Source organism: Acinonyx jubatus, chromosome A1, assembly GCF_027475565.1.
Source record: "Acinonyx jubatus isolate Ajub_Pintada_27869175 chromosome A1, VMU_Ajub_asm_v1.0, whole genome shotgun sequence".
In the NCBI taxonomy this organism is placed as follows: Eukaryota; Metazoa; Chordata; class Mammalia; order Carnivora; family Felidae; genus Acinonyx; species Acinonyx jubatus.
In genome coordinates this window covers 84,609,536-84,636,958 of record NC_069380.1, presented here as the reverse complement: position 1 = coordinate 84,636,958, position 27,423 = coordinate 84,609,536, and the positions used below count along the sequence as shown (strand labels likewise).

The window sequence follows — 27,423 nt, the reverse complement described above, 5'->3', positions numbered from 1 at the left end:
TCCTCCCCTGTCTGTCTCTCCTCCGCTGCTGCCACCACCACTAATGCCGCCCTTCTCTCCTCCCCTCCCAGACCTGGAGAACCCTCCGCCACAAGGACCAGTGGCCAGATTGCTCCCTTGGCCAGGCATAAACTCTCTCCAGATGCAGGTCCACATCCACCAGTACCAAGAGGCTCTCCTCCGAGGGATCAGAGCAGGGATTGAGAAGGCCATAAATACGCCGAGGAGCAAGGGGATTCCCCCAGGGATTATTATAAGAGACTATGTGAGACTTACACCCTGTTTGCTCCAGAGGCACAAAAGAGCCATGACAAATGGACGGGGAAGCTCTCGCCGCCAAAAGAGGGGAGGCCCAGAGCCTCCTTAGGAAGGGGTCAATGAGCCTACTGCAAGGAAAAGAGACGTTAAAAGAATTAATGTCCCAACCAGGGAAAGTTCCAGAAACCCAGCTAATATCAGGAGGAACCTTGAGAAGGGAAACTTATTGGTCCGGCTAAGTAACCCTCTCTCCTTGTTCCTCTGCCTAATAGATGTGAGGGATTCACCTTCATTTCCCAAGTTAACAGCTATAATTGGAGCCAACTGTACTTAGTCTACCTCAGGATGGGGACTTTAAGGAATGTTCCTAAGCAGTTGCTGAAACTCCATTTGTTTCAGGGAAATTCCTGGTCTTCTTTGCCATGATGTGGACTCTATATTTCCACTCTGGTGGGAAAAAAAAAAAAAAAAACATGGTGTCTGCTCCTCTGTCTGAGTTAAGGTTTTAAATTAGGTTTTCCTTCTCTGACTTCTACTGGCACATTGCCTCTTCTGCTTTGCCCTCCCCCTGCTGTTTCTGCACCAACTTGGGTGTGGTCTACATAACTGGTTCCTATATCCTCCTCAGTGCCTCAGGCACCATTGGCTCCTCCTCCCATCTTCAAGGTCAAGGAGTTAAATGCACCCCCTTGGACATCTAGGTCTTTTTCAAATAGAATAAATTGCTAAAGCTTTGATTACTAAACATAGGTTTGTGTTTTTAACTTCTTATTGCAGAGAAATTAAGGCTATTTGGCCCTATTGAAAAACAAGTTTGTACTTAATTGTTGCATAAATTTATCATCTAAAAAATTCTAATGTAAACACCTCTCAGTTGGTTACTAAGTCCTCAATTGGAGACTAAGGTTTTTTAAAGGTTAAAATTCTGCTAAGTGTACTTAAGATTGATGGAAATAAGGAAAGCAAGCCTGTATGTAAGAAAGTAAAATGTATGTAAAAAAGATATAAGAAATGGAAATACATTTTTTTAAGGGTAAAAGAAAGTCATTTTGTCCTAAATGAGACTGGTTATTTGGAGAGAAATGGCTTTGGTACAAAGTTTGAAGGCAAAGGAAAGTTGTAGAGGTTCATGTAGGGAAATCTTTGGAAAAGAATTTTATGTATGCTCTGGATGGACTAAGGTTGAGATGCATGGAATTTTAAAAGTACACTGGTATATGGTTGAAATTCTGCCTTTTTCTCTGCTCAAATGACAAAAGGTTTCTTGGACTGTTGATCCACTCTTGACAAGACAATGCAAACAAAGGCTTGTCTTCTGGGAAAACAAAGTTTTAGGTTTCATCTTTATCAGGTCTTTGTTTACTTAGTTAAAACTTCTCAATATTAAAGGAGCTACATTTTGGTACCAACTATATAAGGTATACATTCACCTTCATGATCTTTTATTGCCACCTTTGTTGAGTAAATAAAGTTTTAAGATTTGTAATGATCTGTAATCCTATTTAGGATGTACTTATAACTTCCTAAGGTTTTAACAAGCTTCCCAGGATTTACATGGTAAATGAAGTCTTTTTGACCAATTAGGCCTTTTTATTTGGGATGCTAAGTTACTTGGAAAGGCACTGTCATACAATGGTAACCCTTAGGTTTTATTGCACAGGTAAATGCTGTAACTGCCCAAATATATATGCAATTCCTAAAGTTTTAATGTTTTGGTAAAAGGTCATCACTTAATATTCTGATTACTCGAAGTGTTATGTATCACAGAAATTGTCCAGCAGAGTGAGTCTAGGCTCGTCGGGAGACAGGGTATTGGATGCTGAAAAGATAATTCAACTCTGTGGAAGTCAGAGAGTGGAGACAAGTAGTGCCCTATTCAGGAATTTTGAAGTGTGAGTTAGGGGCTTACTCTTTTACACAGGAGTATTGAGCTACTATGACATACTAGACACAGTAGAAGTTTAAGTGCCTTCTCTGGAGAAAGCTTTTCAGATAGAAAGCAAATTGCAGGGGGTTGTAATGTATTTTTTTCTTAATAGAAGTTAACATACACAGTTTAATTTGTTCAGAGGTATCGCACATTTATTTGACCATTCTATACATTACTCAACATACACCACAGTGAATGTAATCACCATCCATCACCATATGTTATTACAGTATTACTGACTGTATTCCCTATGTTGTACTTCTCTTCTGTGAATTACTTATTTTAGTAGAAGTAGACGTTTGAATTCTTAATCCTCTATTTTGCCCATCTTCACAACCACCTCTTCTCTGGCAAGAATTTTTTTCTCTGTAAGATGTTTCCATTTGTTTGAGTCATTGGTTTTTTTGTTTGTTTGTTTTTTGGATTCCACATATAAGTGAAATCATACGGTCTATGTCTGTGTGACTTATTTCACTTATCATAATACCCTCTAGAAACATGCATGTTATGGAAAATGGCAATATATCATTATTTCTTAAAGGTAATTAACATTATAGGGTTTCTGGGTGACTCAGTTAGTTAAGCATTTGACTTCAGTTCAGATCATAATCTCACAGTTTGTGGGTTCCAGCCCCTCATCAGGTTCTCTTCTGACAGCTCAGAGCCTGAGACTTGCTTCAGATTCTGTCTCCTTTTCTCTCTTCCCCTCCTCTATTTGTGCTCTGTCACTCTCTGTTTCTCAGTAATGAATAAACATTTATTGTTTTTAAAAAAGGCTAAGTAACATTATATATTTATACCTACATCTTTTTTTATTCATTTATTTTTCAATTAACACTTGGTTTGCCTCCATATCTTGGTTATGGTAAGTAATTCTGCAATAAATATAGAGCTGTATATGTCTTTTAAAATTAGTGTTTTAAGGGGAAGAACTAAGGTGGCCAAGTATTAGGAGGACCCTAAGATTATCTTGACCCTTAAACACAGGTAGACAAATATCAAATGATTCTAAACAGCCAACAAATTGATCTGAGGACTGACAGAAAAAAATGCCATACTACAGGGAGAGAAGAGGCCACATTGTGAAAGGTAAGAAGTGTGGAGAGGTGCTTTGGAGAGAAACAGACCACTGGTGCTTTGGAACAGAAAGCACCCAGTTCGTGGAGAAAGGGGAGAGAGAGGAGTGCATAAGGGATCACACACAAAACACATCTCCAAAGCCATTGACTGGGAAAATAAGAAGCTGATTTTGATGAGTATTTTCTAATCAGCAGTATGCAAAAGTTGGAGTTATAATGTACCCGGCCTGGCTAGTATAGAATCCTGGGAGCTTTGCAGTGCTCCTGTGTGGAGAAGGCAGTCAGGTAACTCAGGGGCAGACAGCATAATCTGCAGATCACCTGAGATGCACTGGGGGAGACAGTTACCCCTTTTTAGAGTGCATCTGAATGAAGTGGCATTGTGTTCAGGGACAAAAGAGCCTTTGGGTGCCATTTCCCTTGCCCACCCCTCAGCTTTGGCTCAAAGAAAAATTTTGAATGCAGTTAACCTGGACGTTGACTCTTCAGTGCACTTTGTTCCAAAACCCGCATGCCTACAATCTGTTGAGGCCACCCTTCTGGGTCAAATCGGCGTCAGTCCTAGGGCAGTGAGATCCTCCTCTAGAACCTGGGCACTTGTTCCCACCACCCTAATGTTTGAACTTTAAAATTTGTAAGCTTGCCTGGAATAGAATACAATGTACACTGTGCTTCTCCAGGCAGGTAAGAAAACCAGACACAGACAGTGTGAAAACAGCAATCTGACAAATACCTATGACACAAAAGGGGAAATTATTTGCTCTTCTGGGCAGGTTTCCCTGAGAACAGTTAACACAAACTGCCCAGCCTGTGGGACAAAGGAACTGGAGGCATGATTTCACTCCCATTCGCATCAGCATTAGCTAACTTCAGTAAATACCACAGGGCCAAAACTGGCTATGTCAATTCCTTACACCCAGCCAGCTGCCTGCACTCTGCTGATACTGCTTTTCTCTGGCAAATGTGTCAAAGGACTAGCACAGCAGGCCTCCTCCTCAGAAGACAAGCAGAAACCTTTGCATGTATAACTTCTGCCAATCATAGACTTCTGGAAAGCTTCAAGTATAATGGGAATAGAACCAGGTCTTTATTAACAAGCAGATTAGAGCACACCTATTTAAAATTCACCACTGTGTGGCTATGGTCTGTACACTCCCCACAGCAGACAAGGAGAAACCCAAGAGGACTTTCCTGAGGGATACAGCATCCATAACATAGCAGGAGAGTGCCTGCAGCACACACCACAGACACATCCTGAAGCACCAGACTCTGGACATTATAGGAACTGTTCATAAATCCATTACCCTCAGAGGCATGAAACATAACAGGCTTACCAAACACACAGAAGAAGACAGACTTAGACAAATTGCCAAGACAGACAAATTCATCCCCAAAAAAGAACAAGAAAATGTCACGGGCAATGATCTACTTGAACCAGATATGAGTAATATGCCTGATTCAGAATTTCAAGCAACAATTATAGGAATACAACATGTGGTTGAGAAAAGCATAGAAAACATTAGGGAGTCCATTACACCAGAGATAAAATTGCTTAAAACCAATCAGGCCAAAATGAAAAATGCAATAACCAAGATTAAAAACTGCTGGAATTCAATGACCACAAGAAAGGAAGAAACAGAGGAATGAATAAGTGACATATGATAGATTTATGAAAAATAAGGAAGCTGATCAAAAGAGAGAATACAAAATCTTGCATCATGAAAGTAGACTTAGGGAACTCAGTGATTCCATGAAATGTAATAACATAGGTATCATAGGAGTCCCATAAGAAAAGAGATAAAAGGGGTCAGAAAGTTTTTTAAGGCAATTATAGATGATGACTTCCTCAATCTGGGGAAGAAAAGAGACTTCCAAATCCAGGACATATAGAGAGCTCACATCAAAATCAGCAAAATCAAGGGAACACCAAGACATATTGCATCTAAATATGCAAATTGGAGAGATAAAAAATTCTTAAAATAGCAAGACAAAAGAAGTCCCTAACTTACAAGGGAAGACCAATATGATTAGCAGCAGTTCTTTCCACAGAAACTTGGAAAACCAAAAAGTATTCCATGATATATTCAATGTGCTAAATGGGAAAAATCTGCAGCCTATATTATACTCTCCAACAAGGCTATCATTCAGAATAGAAGGATAGATAAATATTTTTCCAGACAAAAATAAATAAATAAGTAAATAAAATAAAAATAAAATAATGAAATAAAATAATAAAATAAAATAAAATAAAATAAAATAAAATAAAATAAAACTAATGGAGTTCTTGTCCACTAAAGCAGCACTATAAGAATTATTAAAGAGGACTCTTTCAGTGGGAAAAGGACAAGAAGGGAACAGAGAAAATCTCCAGAGACAATGACAAAGCAAGCACTAAATTCATATCTATCAATAATTCATGTCTACCAATTAAAATACTCTGAAATAAAATACTATTCCCATCAAAAGAAATAGTGTGTCAAAATGGATTTAAAAAAACAAGACATACTTATTATTCCTACTAGAGACTCATTTTAGATCTATCACAACAGCAGATTGAAAATGAAGGGATGTGGGGAGCACATGGGTGGCTCAGTCATTTGAGTGTCCGACTTTGGCTCAGGTCATAATCTCATATTTGTAGGTTCAAGCTCCACATTGGGCTTTGTGCTGACAGCTCAGAGCCTGGAGTCTGCTTTGGATTCTGTGTTTCCCTCTCTCTTTGCCCCTTCTCTGCTCACAATCTGACTCTCTCTGTCTCTAATAACATAAAACGTTAAAAAAAAAAAAAAGAAAGAAAGGGAAGGGATGAGGAAATATTTACATGCCAATAGATGTCAAAAGAAAGCTGGAGTAACAATTTTTATATTAGTTATACTACAATTAAACCAAAGGCCATAACATGAGATGAAGAGCATTATATCATAATAAAGAAAACTATCCAACAAGAAAATCTAACAATAATAAATAGTTATGCCCCAACATGGTGCACCCAAATATATAAAACAATTGATAACAAACATAAAGGAATTCATCAATGATAATACAATAATAGTAAGAAAATTTAATATCCCACTTATAGCAATGGACAGATCATCAGACCAGAAAATCAACAAAGAAACAAACACTATGAATGGCACAATGGGTCAGATGGGCTTAAAAGGTATATTCAGAAATTTCATCCTAAACCAGCAGAATACCATTATTTTCAAGTGTATGTGGGACAGTTTCCAGAATAGATCACATACGAGGTTACACATGAGGCTTCAACAACTAAAAAAAAAAAGATTGAGATCAGAACATGCAAATTTTCTGACCACAATGTTTTGAAACTTGAAGTCAACTACAAGAAAATGTTGGAAACACCACAGTTATATGAAAGTTAATGGACATCCTACTAAGAAATGAATGGGTCAAACATGAAATAAAAGAAATATAAAAACTACATGGAAACTAATGATAATGAAAACACGATGGTCCAAAGCCTGTGGAATGTAGTAAAAGTAGACATAAGGGAGAAGTGTAGAGTAGTAGAGGTCTGCCTCAAGAAGCAAAAAAAAATCTCAAATATCCAAACTGGGCTTAAACCTGAAGAATCTAGAAAAAGAAAAAAAAAAAAAAAACAACAAAGCCTAAAGCCAACAGAACAAGGGAAATGATAAAGTTTAGAGGAGAAATAATGATAGAGAAACAACAACATCAAAAACAGTAGATCAGATAAATGGAAAAAGAAGTGGTTGAAAAATATTGGGAAAATATTGTAAACTCCTATCCAGACTGATGAAAACCACAGAGAAAAGACCCCAATAAATAAAATCACAAATAATAGAGGGGAGATCACAACCAACACTACCGAAATATAAACAATTAGAATGCTATCATAAATTATATGCCAACAAACTGGGCAATTAGAAAGAAATGTATAAATTCCCAGAAACATATAAACTACCAAAACATAAACATAAAGAACTAGTAAACTTCAGCAGAGCAATGGCCAACAAATAAATTGAATTGTTAATAAAAAATCTCCCAACAAACAAATGTCCAGGACAAGGGCCATAGTCGCAGGATATGAAATGAATGTACAGAAATTGGTTGCATTTCCATACACCAATGATGAAGCAACAGAAAGATAAATCAAGGAATCAATCCTATTTACAACTTCAATAATAAACGAAATATATCTAGGAGTAGACCTAACCAAAGAGGTAAAAGATTTGCACTCTGAAAACTATAAAATAGTTATTTTATAGAAACTGAAGATAACACATAATAAATGGAAAAAAAAATTCTATGCTCATGAATTGGAAAAACAAACATTGTCAAAATGTCTATACTACCCAAAGCAATTGACACATTTAATGCAAATCCTATCAAAATACCACTAGCATTTCTCAGGGAGATACAACAAACATTTCTAAATTTTTTGGGATGACAAAAGACCTGGAATAGCAAAAAGAATCTTGAAAATGAAAAGAAAAGCTGGAGACATCATAATTCCAGATGTCAAGTTATACTGCAAAGCTGTAGTGATCAAGACACTATGGTATTGGTATAAAAACAGACACATCAATCAGTAGAAACATACAGAAAACCCAGAAATGGACCCACAGTCATATGGTCAACTCATCTTTGACAAAGTAGAAAACAATATCCAATGCAAGAAAGACAGTCTCTTGTACAAATGGTTGGAAAACTGGAAAGCAAGAGGCAAAAGAAGGAAGCTGGACCACCTTGCTACACCATACCCAAAAGTAAACTCAAAATGAATGAAAGACGTAAGTGTTAGACAGGAAATCATTAAAATCCTAGAGGAGAACACAGGCAGTAACCTCTTTGACATCAGCCATAACAACTTCTTACTAGATCTCTCTCCAGAGGCAAGGGAAACAAAGTCAAAAAACAAACTATTGGAATTTTATCACGATAAAATCTTCTGCACAGTTAAGGAAATACTCAATAAAACTAAAAGACAACCTTAGGAATGAGAGAAAATATTTTCCACTGACATAACTAATAAAGGGTTAGCATCCAAAACAGATAAATAGCATCAAAATCAAATAATTCAGTTTAAAAAGGGGCAAACAAGGAGTGCCTGGGGGTTCAGTTAAGTGTCCAACTTAACTTCCTTTTTTTGTTTTTTTTTTTTGTTTTTTTTTTTTGTTGTTGTTGTTATATGCCTCTGGGGTTTTACCCACTCCTTCCAGGTTGTCCAATTTGCTCTCACATTTTTTTTTTCATAATATTTTGTTATAACTCTTTGTATATATGTGGTGTTGGTTGTTATTTCTCTTTTTTCATTTGTCATTTCATTTATTTGCATTGTATTGTTTATCTTTTTGATATCCGGTTAGGTGTTAATTATTTTTTCTTCATACAAACAAAATTTCCTTGTTTTATTGATCTGTTACACTGTTTCAGTTTATTAGTTTTCTGTTGGTTTCTATGTCCTTTATTTCTGTTTTAATCTTTATTATTTCTTTCCTTTGCTGGCTTTAGATTTTTTTGATTGTTGTTGTTTTCTAGCTACATCTACAGTAGAGTAACATTTTGTTTTTTTATTTGAGATTTATCTTGCTTCTTGAGATAGGTAATGTTCTATACTTCCCTTTGGAACCACTTTTGCCGTGTCTCAAAAGTTGTCAAGCATTGTACTTGCATTTGCATTTTTTCCATGTACTTTTCTCTTTTGATTTCCTGTTTGATCCATTCATTGTTTAGTACCATGTTCTTTAACCACCATATATTTGTGGTCTTTACAATTTAATATTTATTTATTTATTTATTTATTTATTTATTTATTTATTTCATTTTTCTTAATTTTATTTTTTTATTTTTTTTAAATTTACATCCAAATTAGTTAGCATATATTGAAACAATGATTTCAGAGGTAGATTCCTTAATCCCCCAAACTCACTTATCCCATCCCCCCTCCCAGAACCCCTCCAGCAACCCTTGGTTTGTTCTCCATATTTATGAGTCTCCTCTGTTTTGTCCCCCTCCCTGTTTTTATATTATTTTTGTTTCCATTTCCTTATGTTCATCTGTTTTGTCTCTTAAAGTCCTCATATGAGTGAAGTTATATGATTTTTGTCTTTCTCTGACTGATTAATTTCACTTAGCATCATACCCTCCAGTTCTATCTATGTAGTTGCAAATGGCAAGATTTCATTCTTTTTGATTGCCAAGTAATACTCCATTGTATATATACCATATTTTCTTTATCCATTCATCCATCGATAGATATTTGGGCTCTTTCCATACTTTGGCTATTGTTGATAGTGTTGCTATAAACATGGGGGTGCATGTGTCCCTTCAAACAGCACACCTGTATCCCATGGATAAATGCCTAGTAGTGGAATTGCTGGGTGATAGGGTAGTTCTATTTTTAGTTTATTTATTTTTAATCTATTATTTATTTGTTTATTTATTTTTTTGGTTGACTTCAAGTTTCATAGCATTAGGGTTAGAAAAAATGCATGGTGTAATCCCTTTTTTCTTTCTTTCTTTCTTTCTTTCTTTCTTTCTTTCTTTCTTTCTTTTGTTTTTGTTTTTGTTTTTTGTACTGGTTGCAGCCTCATCTATTCTGGAAAATGTGCTATGTGAACTTCAAAACAATGTTTATTGTGCTACTCTGGGATGAAATGTTCTGAATATACTTGCTTAGTCCATCTGGTCCAGTGTGCCATTCAATGTCATTGCTTCCTTATTGATTTTTTTGCTTGGGTAGTTGCCCATTGATGTAAGTGGGATATTAACGTCCCCTACTATTATTGTATCATTGCCAATGAGTTCCTGTATGTTTGTTATTGTATTATGTATTTGAAAGCTATTGTCTTGAGGGTATAAATATTTATAATTGTTATTTCTACTTCTTGGGTAGGCTACTGCATTATAATATTGTGTCCTTTTTCGTCTCTTCTTACAAATTTTACTTTAAAATCTATTCTGTCTGATATGTATATCGCTACTCTGGCTTTCATTGGCATACATTTGCATGATAAATGATTCTCTCCATATTCCTTCACTATCAATCTACAGGTATCATGAGGTCTAAAATGAGTCCCTTAGAAGTAGCATATAGTCTTATTTATTTTGTCTTTTCTCACACCTTATACCTTTGGATTGCAGCGTTTAGTCCACTTACATTCAGAGTAATTATATAGACATGTACTTAGTGTCATTTTATTACTTGTGTTGTTGTCGTGTCTGCAAGTTTTCTCTTTTCTGTTTTTGGTCCTTCTTTTCCACTCAGAGTCCCCTTAAAATTTCACTCAGGGCTCATTTAGAGGTCATAAATTCGTTTAGTTTTAGTTTCTTTGGAGTGTCTATCTCTCCTCTGTTCTATGTGGTAGCATTGTTGGAAAAGTATTCTTGGCTGTTGACTTTTTCCCTTTCAGCATTTTGAATATATCATGCCACTCCTTTCTGTCTTGCCATGTTTCTGTGGAGACATCTGAATCTAGCCTTGTGGGTCTTCCCTTGTAACTTAGGGAACTATTTTCTTGTCACTATATTTTGCACAATTAACTACAATAGTTTTGGTTTTGGTCTGCTTTTGTTGATTTTGATGGGAATTCTCTATGCCTCCTGTATTTGGATGTCTTCTTCCTTCCCCAGATTAGGGACGTTTTTCTCTGTTGTTCACTCAAACAAGCGTTCTGACCCCTTTTGTCTCTCACCTTCTCTTGTGACACAAATTTTACATTTGATGAAGTCACTGAGTTCCCTAAATTTATTCTTATAATCCATAACTTTTCTTCTTTCTTTTGTTCAGCTTCATTGTTTTCCATTATTCTATCTTCTTTATTATTTAGTCATTCGTCTGTTTTGTCCATCCTTGTCTTCATTTCATCTAGCATGTTTCAAATCTCAGTTACTGTATTTTTCATTTCTGACTGATTGTGTTTTAACTCCTTATCACGGAGTTAATTAAGGATGTCCCTGAAGTCTTCCAATCTTATTTCAAGCCTGGTGGGAATTCTATGACAGTTGCTTTAAATTATCCCTCAGGCATATTACTTGTATATGTTTTACTTACATGTCTACTTTGACCTTATGTTGTGTTTCATTTCAGATGATTCTTCAGTCCTGGAATTTTCTCTAAATCTGTCTTCTTCTCTGTGTTAGGAAAGCCTGTTAAGTTTCCTGATCCTGAGAGTAGTTGCTTTATGAAGAAGAGGTCATATAGTGTCTAGGCCTGATGCTTCAGGGAGTGACTCTGGTGTGTCCTCTGTACATTCTGCTACTATGTTTGGCTGCACAGTCCTTCAGGCTAGTCATCTTCAGAAGTTGACCTTGCCTGCTGTAGGCAGGGCTTGGATTTTGACCAGAGTGTGCCAAATATAAACTAGGTGTGCTCTGTTCTACTTATTAAATGAGAGCTGATGCTAATTCCACTAGAATTGAAGGCTTCCAGAACACTGTGGTTGGGAGATATGGTTGGGCAGCATTTCCACCTGTCTTCTGAGGAAACAGCCTGCCTTGCTGGGACTGAGGCACACTTGACCTCAGTCAAGTGGGAAGGGAAGGAAATAGTGGCAAATCACCTGGATGTGGACTTGGTGTAAGCAGGCTAGGCAGCCAGTGTCAGCAATTTGTGTCCACTAAAGGTTGTTCTATGTTTATACTGAAGGGCAGGGGTTACAGATGACACCAACCAAATCCTTTGTCGCCAGTGAAGGGTCTCTCTGTCTGCTGCTCTCAGAGAAGTACTCACAATAGAGTGAATAATCTTGCTTCTCTTTCCCTGGTACTTTCAGATGCTCATTTTCATATTGTCAGCCTCTGGTTGTTTGCCTGCCTTCTAGACAAGAGCATTGAAGTGCCTTCTGAGGTCCATTCCAACCAAGGATACTGACTTTGAAAACTCTAGCCTTTAAGGACATGGTTTGGGCAGGGCTCTGAACTTGTCTTCTGTTGGTGGGTCTCACCTCACTGGGACTCATGCAGATTTCACTGGGAAGGGCAACCACAGGCTAGGCAGCCCATGTCAGGGCTGAACTGCCCTTGGCAGAGGCCTTTTTGCCTATTATGAAGGGCATGGGAGGCAAGTGGCACATTCTGACACTTTTGTCCATTTAGAGGGGTCCCCCTCTCACTGAAATATTCCAAGAAGAGCAAAATGCCCCAGTCATTCCTCCAATTAAGCCACATGTCCTTGGCGTCTTTGCCTCCATTCTCTCCAGGAGTCCATTTCTTCCAGATTGCCCATTTTATTGGCATATAATTGCTCATAAAATTCTCTTATTATTTTTTTTTATTTCTTCTGTGTTAGGAGTGATCTCTCCCTTTCATTCTTCATTTTATTTATTTTGGTCCTTTTCCTTTTCCTTTTTGATCAAACTGGCTAGTGGTTTTTCAATTTTGTTAAATCTTTCAAAGAACCAGCTTCTGGTTTCATTGATCAGTTCTACTGTTTTGTTTTGTTTTTGTTTGTTTGTTTGTTTGGTTGGTTGGTTGGTTTTGATAGCATTAATTTCTGCTCTCATCTTTCTATTTCCTGTCTTTTTCTGGTTTTGGGTTTTATTTGCTCTTCTTTTTCTAGCTCTTTAAGGCATAAGGTTAGGTTGTGTATCTGAGATCTTTCTTCCTTCTTTAGGAAGGCCTGAATTGCTATATAATTTCCTCTTATGATCGCCTTTGCTGTGTCCCAGGTTTTGGGTTGTGGTATTATCAGTTTCACTGGCTTCCATATACTTTTTAATTTACTCTTTAACTTTTTGGTTGACCCATTCATTGTTCAGTAGGATATTCTTCAGTCCCAAAGTATTTGTTACCTTTCCAAATTTTTTCTTGTGGTTGATTTCAAGTTTCATAGTGTTGTGTCTGAAAATATGCACAGTATGATCTCCATCTTTTTGTACTTGCTGAGGCTGATTTGTGTCCCAGTGTGTGGTCTAGTCTGGAGAACGTTCCATGTGCACTGGAGAAGAATGTATATTTTTTCTGCTTTAGGATGAAATGTTCTGAATATATCTGTTAAGTCCATTTGGCTCAATGTGTCTTTCAAAACCATTGTTTCCTTGTTGATTTTTTTGATTGGATGATCTATCCATTTTTGTGAGTGGGATGTCGAAGTCTCCAACTATTATGGTATTACTATCAATGAGTTTCTTTATGTTTGTGATTAATTGATTTATGTATTTGGGTGCCACCATATTTGGCACATAAATGTTTACAATTGTTAGGTATTCTTGGTGGATAGACCCCTTAATTATGATATAATGCCCTTCTTCATCTCTTGATACAGTCTTTATTTTAAAGTCTAGATTGTCTGATATAAGTATGGCTTCTCTGGCTTTCTTTTGTTGATGATTAGCATCATAGATGGTTTTCCATCCCTTATTTTCAATCTGAAGGTGTCTTTACTTCTAAAGTGGGTCTCTTGTAAACAGCATATAGATGGATCTTGTTTTCTTTTTTTAATTTTTTATGTTTATTTATTTTTGATAGAGACAGAGCATAAGTGGGGGAGGGGCAGAGGGAGACACAGAATCCAAAGCAGGTTCCAGTCTCTGAGCTGTCAGCACAGAGCCTGATCCAGGGCTCAAACTCACAAACCCTGAGCTGAAGTCAGACGCTTAACCGACTGAGCCACCCATGTGCCCCAATGGATCTTGTTTTCTTATCAATTCTGTTATACTATGTCTTTGAATTGGATCATTGAGTCCATTGACATTTAGACTAAATGTCATTTAGTACATTAGTACTAAAAGATACAAATTTATTGCTATTATGTTGCTTGTAGAGTTGGGGTTTCTGTTGCTGTTCTCTTGTCCTTTCTAATCTTTGTTGCTTTTGATTGTATGTATGCATGTATGCATGTATGTGTGTGTTTATGTATGTATTTATTTATTTATTCATTTATATTTTCATCTCTTCTCCCCTTAAGAGTCTCCCTTAAAGTTACTTGCAGTGCTGGTTTAGTGGTCAAAAACTCCTTTCATTTTTATCTGGGAAACTTTTTATCCCCGCTTCTATTTTGAATGACAGCTTTGCTGGATGAAGAATTCTTGGCTGCATATTTTTCTGATTCACCACGTTGAATATATCCTGCCACTCTCTTCTGGCCTGCCAAGTTTCTGTGCATACATCTGCTGCAAACCTGTTCTGGCTTCCCTTGTAGGTTAAGGGATTTTTTTTCCCTTGCTGCTTTCATGATTGTCTCCTTGCCTGAGTATTTTGTGAAATTGACTATGATATGTCTTCTTGATGTTTGGTTTTTTTTAAGTTTAATGGGAGCCATCTGTGCTTCCTGTAATTTGATATCTGTGTCTTTTCCCAGGTATAGGAATGTTTTCTGCTATGATTTGCTCACATAACCCTTCAACACCTATTTCTCTTTCTTCCTCTTCTGGGACCCCTATGATTCTGATGTTGTTCATTTTTAATGAGTCACTGATCTCTCTAATTCTTAAATCATGCTCTTTTGCCTTAATCCCCCTCTTTTTTTCTACTTCATTATTCTCCATAAATTTGTCCTCTATATCGATGATTCTCTGTTCTCCCTCATCCATCCTTGCTGTCCTGGCATCTATTCAAGATTGCAGCTGAGTTATAGCATTTTTTGTTTCATCCTAACTAGTTTTTTTCTTCTTTTATCTCCACAGAAAGGGATTCTAATCTATTTTCGACTCCAGCTAGTATTCTTATTATCGTGATTCTAAATTCCTGTTCAGACATCTTGCTTGTATCTGGCTTGTATCTCAAGTCCCTGGCTCTCATTTCTTCCTGCTCTTTCTTTTTGTTTGAATCCCTTCGTTTCATCATTTTGAAGGAAGAAAAGAATTTGTGAGGTAGAAAAATTTGAAATAAAACAATTAAAATAAAAAATATTAAAATTAAAAAATTAAACACACACACACACACAAAAATTGCATAAGTGATCCTAGAATCTAGGTGTGTTTTGGTCTGGGTGTTGAAAGTGTCTTGATAGATTAAAGAAAAAAGGGAGAAACAAAAGGAAATTGTTTGAAAATTTGAAAAAATGAATACATCGAAATAGACTAAAATGAAATGATGGAAGTAATATAGAACTTGAAAAAAATTTACACAAAAGTAAAAATTTAGTAGAAAAATTTTAAGAAAAATACTTTATAAAAATTGAAAATAAAAATGTTTTCTTTCTGTATTCAAGAAAAAGAAAAGAAACAAAAAAGAAAAAAAGAAAATAGAAGAAAAAAAGGAAATCATTTGAAAATTTGAAAAAATGAATACATTGAAGTAGAACAAAATGAAATAGTAGAAGGAAAATAGAATTTGAAAAAATTCACACAAAGGTAAAAAATATAGTAAAAATAAAGAAAAATATTTTTAATAAAAATTGAAAATAAAAATGAATTTTCCCCTTTCTGCATTCAAAAAAAAGAAATGAAAAAGAGAAAAAAAAAGGAAAGAAAATTGAATAGATGGACCTGCTAACAGACTGAAATACGACTTAAATTACTTCTTTTCCCCTAGAAGTCAAACTATGAATCACTTTATAGTCCATAAATTAAGCAGGTGGTGAGACTTGTGTTCTTGAAGAGTGAGGTTGGCCCAATTGTCTGGAGTTTATTGTAGTGGCACTGTTCTCCACTAGATGGCGCTGCTAGCCTATTGGGTGGATTGTTGTGGCGCTTGTAGGTGTGTGTGTATGTGCATGTGCAGGAGCTGTGAAAATGGCCTGACCCACTACCCAGTCTCTAGTATCAGAACTCTGTTCTCCCTGATCAGCAATCGCACACCCGTCCTTTGTCTTCAGCTTTTGTCCACTTCCCGCTTTTACACTGTCCATGACCAAGTCCCAGGTAGTACCTTCTGCTGAGTTTTGTCTCAGAGGTGGCTGTTTTTCCTGACCCCTTACTTCTGAGGGACTGTGATTTTGACCCATTCCTCTCCTCTGTGGAGGGTCTTACCCAGCAATGGCCAGGTGCTGGCCACACCCAGGAACATTCACGGGACCATGCTGCTGCCGATGCCCAGAGACTGTGGCCAGGTGGCATCTCGCCCCAGAAAAAGTTCGCAAGATAGTGTAGCAGTAGCATTTCAGTGATTATGGAAAATCACAACACACATCTGGTCCAGGCTTCATCCTTAATGATTTTGTTCCAGCACAGGCCAATGTGGCCATTCTCTGGGGTCTGCTGGGACCCAGTGGCCTCACAGCCTCTACCAAATGTCCTTCCAGTAGTAGAACTGCTTCTACCTGTGTGGTCCAAGAATTTCCCAGACACCATTCTGCTCCTGGGAATTTGCTCTTCCCACCAGAGCACTGCCACGTATTGAGCTGCTGATTTTCAGACTCCATGCTCCCCCTGTTTATAGTCTTAATGGAATTTAAACCCTCTCCTTTCTCCTTTCTTCTTTCTCCCTTTTTAGTTCAGTCCCTGTGGCTGTTTCCAATTTTCCACTTTTTCTCCAGCTGATTTTGAGGAGGAGTGCTTTTCCAGTATTCTCCCCACACCCCCATCTCTGTCTTCTTTCCACAGGCAAGAGTGGCTCCCTGTCCTCCGTGGCTTCTCTCTCCCCAATTTCACCACTCCGTACCATGTCCCTGCTGAATTCTGTCTCAGGTTGTGCAGATTGTTGTGTTAATCCTCAGATCAGTTTTCTAGCTGTGCAGGATGATTTAGTGTTGGTCTGCCTATATTTCATGGATGCGAGAAACACAAAAAACCTCCATGCTGTTTCACCATCATGGCTTCTCCCCAAATCGATGCACCACATTAATAAAAGAAAGGATTTCAACCATATGATACTTTCAATAGATGAAGAAAAAGCATTTGACAAAGTACAACATCCATTCTTGATTTAAAAGATAAAATTCAATAAAGTAAGAATAGAGGGACCAAAGCTCAACATGATAAAAGCCATATATGAAAAACCACAAATAATATCATCTTCAGTGGGTAAATGCTGAGAACTTTTCCTCTATGCTCAGGAACCAGACACGGATGTCCACTCTTACCCCCCTTTTTAAAAAATAGTATTGGAATCCCTAGCCATGGCAATCAGACAACACAAAGAAACACAAGGCATCCAAATAATCAAGGAAGAATTAAAACTTTCACTGTTTGTATATGAAATGTTACTGTATAGGGAAAACTCAAAAGCCTCCATCAAAAAAAAATGCTGGAAATAATACATAAATTCAGTAAAGTCACACCATAAGTCATCAATGTTCAGAAATCTGTTGCAATGTATATACCAATAATGATACAGCAGAATGAAAAATCAACAAATCAGTCTCATTTACAATTGTACCAGAAACCTTTAAATGTCTAGGGAAAACCTTTCCAAAGATGTAAAAGATCAGTACTCTAATAACTATGAAACACTGATGACTGAAACTGAAGATGACACAAAGAAATGGAAAAAATATCCCATGCTCATGGTTTGGAAGAACAAATATTACTAAAAGGTCTATACTACCCAAAGAAATCTATACATTTAATGCAATCACTACCAAAATACCACCAGCGTTTTTCACAGAGATATAACAAACATTCTTAAAGTTGGTATGAGACCAAATAGATAAAACAATCTTGAAAGAGAAAAGCAAATCTAGCAGCCACACTATTTCAGACTTCAAGTTATATTACAAAGTGGTAGTGATGGAGACTGTCTGGTACTCACACAAAAATAGACACATAAGTCAATGGAACAGAATAAAAAAAATGGAACCACAAATATATGGGCAACTGATCTTTGACAAAACAGGAAAGAATATCCAATGGGGGGAGGGCAGCCTTTCAGCAAATGATACTGGGGAAACTGGACAGAAACATGCATAAGAAAGAAACAAGATTACTTTCTTTTACCATACATCAAAATAAATACAAACTGGAATAAAAACCTAAATTTATGAGACAGGAAACTGTTAAAATCCGAGAAGATAATACAGTCAGTAACCTTTTGGATATCATCTTTAGCCACTTCTTACTAGCTATGTCTCCTGAGGCAAGGGGATACAAAAGCAAAAATAAACCATTGGGATTTCATCAAAAGAAAAATATTCTGCACAGCAGAGACAATCAGCACAACTAAAATGCAACCTATGGAATGGGAGAAGATATTGGCAAAAGACATGTCTGATAAAGGGTTTATATCCCAAAAATATAACTTATAAAACTCAAAACCCCAAAACCTAAAAATATAATTGAAAGATGAGAAGACATGAACATTTTACCAAAGAAGACACAACAATGGACAAGAGAAATGAAAGATGCTTAACATCACTGATCATCAGGAAAATATAATACAAACTACAATAATATATCACCTCACACTGTCAGAGTGACTAAAGTCAACAACACAAGAAACGGGAGTTGTTGGCAAGGATGTAGAGAAAGGGGAACCCTCTTACAGTGTTTTTGGGAATGTAAATTGGTTCAGCTACTCTGGAAAACAGTATGGAGTTTCCTCATTATGTTAAAAATAGAGCTGCACTATCATCCAGCAACTGTACTTCTAGGTGTTTACACAACAATACAAAAATACTTATTCGCAGGTATATATGTGCTCCAATGTTTATAGTAGCATTACCTACAATAGCCAAATTATAGAAATATCCCAAATGTCCATCGATTTATGAATGGATTAGAAGTGACATGTATACATACACAATAGAATATTACAGAACCATAAAAAATAAATCTTGCCATATGTGAAACATAGGTAGAGCTAGAGAGTATAATGCTGAGCAAAAGAAGTCAATCAGAGAAAGACAAATGCCATATGATTTCACTCATGTGGAATTTAAGAAACAAAATAAATGAAAAAATTGATACAGCAAAGAAATAGACTCTGAAGTATAGAGAACTGATGATTACCAAAGTGGAGATGTGGGTTAGATCATTGAAACAGGTGACGGAGATTAAGGAGTACACTTGGTATGATTAGCTTTGGAAAATGTATAGAACTGAAAAATCACTATATTGTATGCCTGAAAATAATATAATACTCTATGTTGACTACATTGGAATTTAAAATAACTGATAATAATCATAATGGTGATGATGATAATTATTTTTTATATTTATATTATCATTTATAATAATAATTATTATCATAAAAGAGGTAAACACATGAGAACATTTTTCTGAGAGAAATAATTCAGGTAGAAGAGGAAAATACTGTGTTTTCCCACTTTTATTATGTAGTTAGAATTGGCAAATTAATTGATACAAAAAATTGTTAGCCGAATTGTAGGATGAAAAGCTTCAGTTTGGGATGGTGAAAATATTCTATAAAGGCATCATAACCATGATTGAACAAAAATGTGAATGTACTTAATTTCACTGAATTGTACAGTCAAAAATGGTTAAAATTGTCAATTTTGTGTTTTATATATTTTATCACCAAAAAAAAGTTATAAAAAACTCTAAACTAATTGGAGGTACTCCTTCTCAAGTAAACATATCACTGGTGAAAGTACAGAAAATCACAGGAAATCTAAGAACAATTAAAGGCTTATCTGCAATAAAAAATGAATTATTGAATGTTATGTAAATAGTAGCCTATCAAAACAGTACTATGCCATTTTATTTCCTATTAAAATGCAAAATATATTTTATAACTTAATAGTAATTTCTAATTAAAATGAAAAACTCAAAAATAAGTATCATTCCTAATTATTATGGGATAATATAAGAATTTCTACTTATGTGTTTATACTATATTCATCATATTCTATTATAGTGTATAAAATTTTCTAGTCAATATCCTTCAAAGTGGCAAAGAAATTAATATATTTACAGATAATTTAAAAAATTTAGTGTTTATTTATTTTTGAAACAGAGAGAGAGAGAGAGAGAGAGAGAGAATGAGCAGAGGAGGGGCAGAGAAAGAGAGGGAGACACAGAATCCATCACAGGCTCCAGGTTCTGAGCTGTCAGCACAGAGCCCTACCCTGGGATCGACTCAGGAGCTGTGAGATCATAACCTGAGCTGAAGTTGGATGCTTAACCAACTGAACCACCCAGGTGGCCTTTTTACAGACTATTCTTATGCAATTACTGAATAACAATATATAAAATATATGGCTCAATATATGTTTAGAGATATAATAATATTGGAAGAATATGAAAAATATACTTTGATTCCCCACTAAATTGACCCCTAATACATATCAGAAAACTTGTAAATAAATGATAAGAACTCATTTCCAATCTTGGCCTGAAACCATCTTCAGCTATTAGTGACTTAACCTATATTATTTAAGTCTTATTGGACTTTCCCAAGTTAATACACATACACAAGAGAAGTCTTATCTTTAATGTCTAGGTAAAGAAGCACGACAATCATGGTTGTTCCTGAGTCTTTATGAAATTATCTAAAATGACAAGTGCTGAGATAGGTGACGAGTATATACATTTGTTTGAAAAGTAGTCATAGGGGTCTGCTTAGAAAAATAACTGTTCATATGACCACTGTCAGTTATTCAATCTAGTGATGTTGTAAAACTGGAAGATAACAGAAGGCTCATGTCCTAACTGTACAATTATTTTATCACATAAGAGTTGAGACTCTTCACCAAGTGCTTGAAAGAATTTCATTACAATTATTTAAGAAATCTTATTTATAAACAATTCAAAAAAACAATTGCTATATTAAGGCATATCACTAACCAGGTTATTTTATTTATTTTTCATAATCATAGTTATATTTTTATATGAAATTAATTGTCAAATTGGTTTCTATACAACACCCAGTGCTCATCCCAACATGTGCCCTCCTCAATACCCATCACCCACTTTCCTTTCTCCCCCACCCCCTATCAACCCCGAGTTTGTTCTCAGTTTTTAGGACCAAAGCAGGAGGCATCACAATCCCAGACTTTAGCCTCTGCTACAAAGCTGTAATCATCAAGACAGCATGGTATTGGCACAAAAACAGACACACAGACCAAATGGAATAGAGACTCCAGAATTGGACCCACAAAAGTATGGCCAACTAATCTTTGACAAAGCAGGAAAGAATATCCAATGGAAAAAAAGACAGTCTCTTTAACAAATGGTGCTGGGAGAGCTGGACATTAACATGCAGAAGAATGAAACTAGGCCACTTTCTTACACCATTCACAAAAATAACTCAAAATGGATAAAGGGTCTGAATGTGAGACAGGAAACCATCAAAACCCTAGAGGAGAAGGCAGGAAGAAACCTTTCTGACCTCAGCCACAGCAATTTCTTACTTGACACACCTCCAAAGGCAAGGGAATTAAAAGCAAAAATGAACTATTGGGACCTCATGAAGATTAACAGGTTATTTTAAAAAGTACATTTCATTGGACTGAACTGGATTTAAATGATCGTGTGTTATGTGTGTGTGTTTTTGTACAATTGCAAAATGAATCACTTGCCTTAACACTTGTGTACTTAAAAAAATGTCTCTTTAAACCTAAAAATTATATCATTATAAAATCCTGGAAAGAATTGGTGTGATTCCTGATAAACTATTGTAAAATAGCAATGAAACATAGTAATGTTGATAATAAACTCAAGACAGATAGTATCTATAAACTTATTTCCTGGATTTATGCTGAATAAGACTGAGGTCTATACTAAGTTATATGATGTGTGGGAAGATATGGTCACGTTAAAAATAATTCTGTGTGAAAAAATATATACTAAATTTAAATATACATGGATGCAAAGTGAACTTCATTTGTGAAAAGAATTTATTTGTCAGTAATAATAGCAATATCTTTTCAGAAACAATTGCATTTGAAAGGAAAATTGTATTTGTTGAGGAAGAGAAGATGTATTGTCCTGAGAGCCTGTGATGAATCCTCTGGACATGGGGAATGGTAGCTAGTTGTAACACTTTAATATTATATGTGTAACATGAGGTATATTCTCCAGGAGTAGAGCATGTGATGTGTTCACATATATGCTGATTCCACTGCATTAATGTTCTGGCTGTTTGGATTGCTGTTTGAATTAAATAATTATAATTGTAAGATGATCTTTAAAATTGGGGACATATTATATGTAAGAAACAAAATTCACACATGGGGAACCTGGATGGCTCAGTCAGTTAAGCGTCTGACTCTTGATGTTGTCTCAGGTCCTGATTTCACACCTTGTGGGTTCAAGCCCTTCATCAGGCTCTGGGCTGACAGTGTGGAGCCTTCTTCGGATTCTCTCTCCCCTCTGCCCCTCATCCACCTGCTCTCTCTGTCTCTCAAAATAAATAAATACACTAAAAAAATTAGAAAGAAAAAAAACTAACACATAAGAGTCAAAATCCAAAATAACAATTGTACAGAGTAGAATTTCCATTTCCTCACTTGAATTTTTCTTGAGTACATGTATTATTTTTAAGGTTTTTTTTTAAATTTTAGTATAGTTGATACACAATATTACATTATTTTCAGGTATATAATATATTAATTTGAAAAGTATATACATATGCTCTGTTCGCCATAAGTATAGCTACCACCTGTCCAGATACAAGGCCATTACAATATCATTGACTATATTCCTTAGGCTGTGTTTTTATTCCTGTGATTTACTTATTTCTAAAATGAAAGCCTATATTTCACTTCTTCTTTGTGAGTTATTTTTGCTCATGGGCACAGAGGTTACATGATTACTAGGGCAAACTTAGTAGTTCTCATATATTCTAAAAGAATTCATTTATATGAGGGCTGCCTGGGTGGCTCAGTCAGTTAGGTGTCTGACTTCGGCTCAGGTCATGATCTTGCAGTTTGTGAGTCTGTGCCCACATCAGGCTCTGTGGTGAGGGCTCAGAGCCTGCTTCAGATTCTGTCTCCTTCTCTCTCTGCCCCTCCCCACTTGTGCTTCATCTCTCTGTCTCTCAAAAATAATAAATGTAAAAAAAAATTTTAAACAATGGATTTATATGAATATTTTATTTCTAATTAAACTACTCTTTCTCAATGTTAACAAAAATATAAAATTGAACTTATGAGAAAGACAATACTGAACTTATCTGTTTCACAGAAATTACATATAAATGCAATATATATCTAAACAGATATATGTTTTCTAACATTAAAGGACATCTAGAAATAATTTAGACATTCATAGAAATACTGGAAGTCTTATCCAGTACTTTTCATTTAAATTGTGCCTAATTTTACTGCTTTCTGTGATTAACTTTTGTATTTTGTCTTTTAAATTTGTATATAACTAAGCTTCAAGTGCAATAATAATATCTACATTCAAAATTGAAGATACTTTGTGAAAAAAAAACAGAAATGGTACATAGAAATAATTTGGGAAATGCTGCTGATAAATATAGACATATCAAGTGTGTAGATAAAAATAATTTGATGGCAACTTTCTTGATGTCACTAGAATGGTGATAATAAAGATGATAAATGTCACACCTATTGCTCAGTGATGACTTATGCAAAGCACATCTTAAGTATCCAGTTACACTATCTTGTACAACCTTATGTTAACCCTTGTTTTTCTTCCAGCTTTATTGAAGTATACTTGACAAAAACGTTGTATATATTTAAAATGTACCACTTAGAGGAGCCAAGATGGTGGAACAGCATGGAAGTCTTTTGTGTGTCTCGTGTCCATGAAATACAGCCAGAACAACACTAAACCACCCTAAACACATAGAAAACTGATTGGAGGATTAACACAACAATCTGTACAACCTGAACCACAGAATTCAGCAGGCATGCAGTGCAGAGATGTGAATTTGGGGAGTGAGCAGCCAGCCCCTGAGGGTAAGGATCCGCTTTTGCAGGTGGAGAGAGGAAGCAGACTAGGGAGGGGGGGAGAATTCGGGAAAAAATCCCTCCCCAAAAGCAGTTGGAGAGAAAGTGGAAAATTGGAAACAGCTGCAGGGACTAAACTAAAAAGGGAGAAAGGAGAAAGGAAAGGGTTTAAATTCCATTAAGACTGTAAACAAGGGGAGCACAAAGGCTCCAGCCCCGTAGCTCGAAACCTGGCCGTGCTCTGGTGGGAACAGCAAATCCCCAGTAACAGACTGGGGTCCGGGAGGTTCTCAGGCCACACAGGGAAAGTGGTTCCACTACTGGAAGGACATTTGGTAGAGACTGTTGAAGCCACCTGGTCCCATCAGACCGCAGAAAACGCCACATTCGTTGGTGCTGGAACAAGGTCCTTAAGGGTGAAGCCTGGTGCCAGATGTGTGTTGTGATTTTCCATAATCCCTGAAACGCTGCTGCTACACTATCTTGTGAACTTTTTCTGGGGTGGGCTGGCACCTGGCTGCAGTCTCGGGGCACCAGCAGCAGCAGGGTCCAGCAAGCATTCCTGGGTGCAGCTGACATTTGGCCATTGCTCATTCGGCCATTGCTCGGTAAGACCCTCCCACAGAGGTGCAGAACCTGTCAAAGCCTCAGTCCTTCTGACATAAAGGGCCAGGGAAAACAGCCGCATCTGAGACAAAACTTGAGAGAGAGGTACTGCGTGGGGCATGGTCACAGAGAGTGAAAAAGCAGGCAGTGGATTAAAGCTGAAGACAGAAGATAGGTGCACGATTGCTGATCTGGGAGAACAAACTGGGTAGCTGGGAGAAGCCATTTTCACTGCTTCCGGGCTTGCGCATACTCACCTACAAGCAACACAATACACCCCAGTAGGCTAGCAGCGCCATCTAGTGGAGAGTGGAGTTGTTACACTGAGCCCGGCCTAACTGGGCCAACTTCACTCTTCAAGAACACAAGTCTCACCGCTGGCTTGGTTTATGGACTATTAAGCACTACATAGACTGACTTCTAGGGGAAAACTAATTTCAGTCCTACTTCAAACTGTTAGCAGGTTCATCTATTGAATTTTCATTCTTTTTTTTTCTTTCTCTCTTTTAAACTTTTTTTTCTTGAATACAGAAAGAGAAAAAGTATCATTTTTATTTTCAATTTTTATTAAAAATATTTTCTTTAATTTTTATTACTATATTTTTTACTTTTGTGTAAATTTTTTCAAATTATATTTTACTTCCATCATTTTATTTTAGTCTACTTCAGAGTATTTGTTGCGACCGGCGCAACAAACACCGAGATCAGGGTCCTGAGGGTAGGGGAATGTAAGAAAAAAAGAGAGAAGAGAAGACAGTTTGGGAACAGGAGGGTCCCCTGGGCTGATGGCCCAAGTGATGGCTTTATTGTTGCTGTACACAATCTTTTATATCAAGACTCTTATGGGTCAGGCCATTGTAAGAATAAACAGGTTTCACATGATCACTGCCAACCAAAACATTTAGTTCTGTGTACATTGTGAACTTTCTAAACGGGTCACAGCAAGACCTTGTTGATAGATTGCTAGCAAAACACAGTTCCCATGTTTGTTTCTATTTGACCCGGGGTAGAAAAAAGGGAGGTAACATTACTGCCAACACCCACAGACCACAGGCTTCAGGAATTAACTTTCTCAGCCTTGACGAGGCTTTCCTATGCCCTTGAAAGTGGGGGGAATGGGAGGGGGAACCACCGGTTTGGCTGAGTCAATAGGGAGCCGTTGCTCAACCCGGTCTCAGCCTGACACCAGGGCCCAGCCTCCCACAGTATTCACCTTTTCAAATTTTCAAACAAATTCCTTTTTCTTTTTTCTTTTTCTTTTTTTTTCTCTTTTTCATTTCTTTTCTTTCTCTTGAAAGCAGAAAGAGAAAATCTTCATTTTTACCTTCAATTTCTATTAAAAATATTTTTATTTAAATTTTTACTATATATTTTTGCTTTCATGTACATTTTTTCATAATTTTTAACTTCCATCATTTTATTTTAGTCTACTACTGTGTATTCACTTTTTTCCAATTTTCAAACAATTTTTTTTCAATATATGAAATTTATGGTCAAATTGGTTTCCATACAACACCCAGTGCTCATCCCAAAAGGTGCCCTCCTCAATACCCATCACCCACCCTCCCTTCCCTCCCACCCCCCATCAATCCTCAGTTTGTTCTCAGTTTTTAACAGTCTCTTATGCTTTGGCTCTCTCCCACTCTAATCTCTTTTTTTTTTTTCTTTCTCCTCCCCCATGGGTTTCTGTTAAGTTTCTCAGGATCCACATAAGAGTGAAAACATATGATATCTGTCTTTCTCTGTATGGCTTATTTCACTTAACATCACACTCTCCAGTTCCATCCATGTTGCTACAAAGGGCCATATTTCATTCTTTCTCATTGCCACGTAGTACTCCATTGTGTATATAAACCACAATTTCTTTATCCATTCATCAGTTGATGGACATTTAGGCTCTTTCCATCATTTGGCTATTGTTGAGAGTGCTGCTATAAACATTGGGGTACAAGTGCCCCTATGCATCAGTACTCCTGTATCCCTTGGGTAAATTCCTAGCAGTGCTACTGCTGGGTCATAGGATAGGTCTATTTTTAATTTTCTGAGGAACCTCCAAACTGTTTTCCAGAGTGGCTGCACCAATTTGCATTCCCACCAACAATGCAAGAGGGTTCCTGTTTCTCCACATCCTCTCCAGCATCTACAGTCTCCTGATTTGTTCATTTTGGCCACTCTGACTGGCGTGAGGTGATATCTGAGTGTGGTTTTGATTTGTATTTCCCTGATAAGGAGCGACGTTGAACATCTTTTCATGTGCCTGTTGGCCATCCGGATGTCTTCTTTAGAGAAGTGTCTATTCATGTTTTCTGCCCATTTCTTCACTGGGTTATGTGTTTTTCAGGTGTGGAGTTTGGTGAGCTCTTTATAGATTTTGGATACTAGCCCATTGTCCGATATGTCATTTGCAAATATCTTGCCATTCCGTTGGTTGCCTTTTGTTTTGTTGGTTGTTTCCTTTGCTGTGCAGAAGCTTCTTATCTTCATAAGATCTCAGTAATTCATTTTTGCTTTTAATTCCCTTGCCTTTGGGGATGTGTCGAGTAAGAGATTGCTACAGCTGAGGTCAGAGAGGTCTTTTCCTGCTTTCTCCTCTAGGGTTTTGATGGTTTCCTGTCTCACATTCAGGTCCTTTTTCCATTTTGAGTTTATTTTTGTGAATGGTGTCAGAACATGGTCTAGTTTCAACCTTCTGCATGTTGCTGTCCAGTTCTCCCAGCACCATTTGTTAAAGAGACTGTCTTTTTTTTCCATTGGATGTTCTTTCCTGCTTTGTCAAAGATGAGTTGACCATATGTTTGTGGGTCTAGTTCTGGGGTTTCTATTCTATTCCACTGGTCTATGTGTCTGTTTTTGTGCCAATACCATGC

The 27,423-nt window shown here is 36.7% G+C and overlaps 1 protein-coding gene across 1 annotated transcript in view; it reads left to right on the top strand.

Annotated features, from left to right (window-relative positions):
* The window catches only part of LOC128314802 (butyrophilin subfamily 1 member A1-like), a 367,358-nt gene extending 340,273 nt beyond the window's left edge, over positions 1–27,085 (top strand). Inside the window, exon 10 of the transcript XR_008296877.1 lies at positions 27,051–27,085. The gene's annotated coding sequence lies outside the window, so the exon portion shown is untranslated. The remainder of the gene's footprint in view (positions 1–27,050) is intronic.
* The last annotated feature ends 338 nt before the right edge of the window (positions 27,086–27,423 follow it).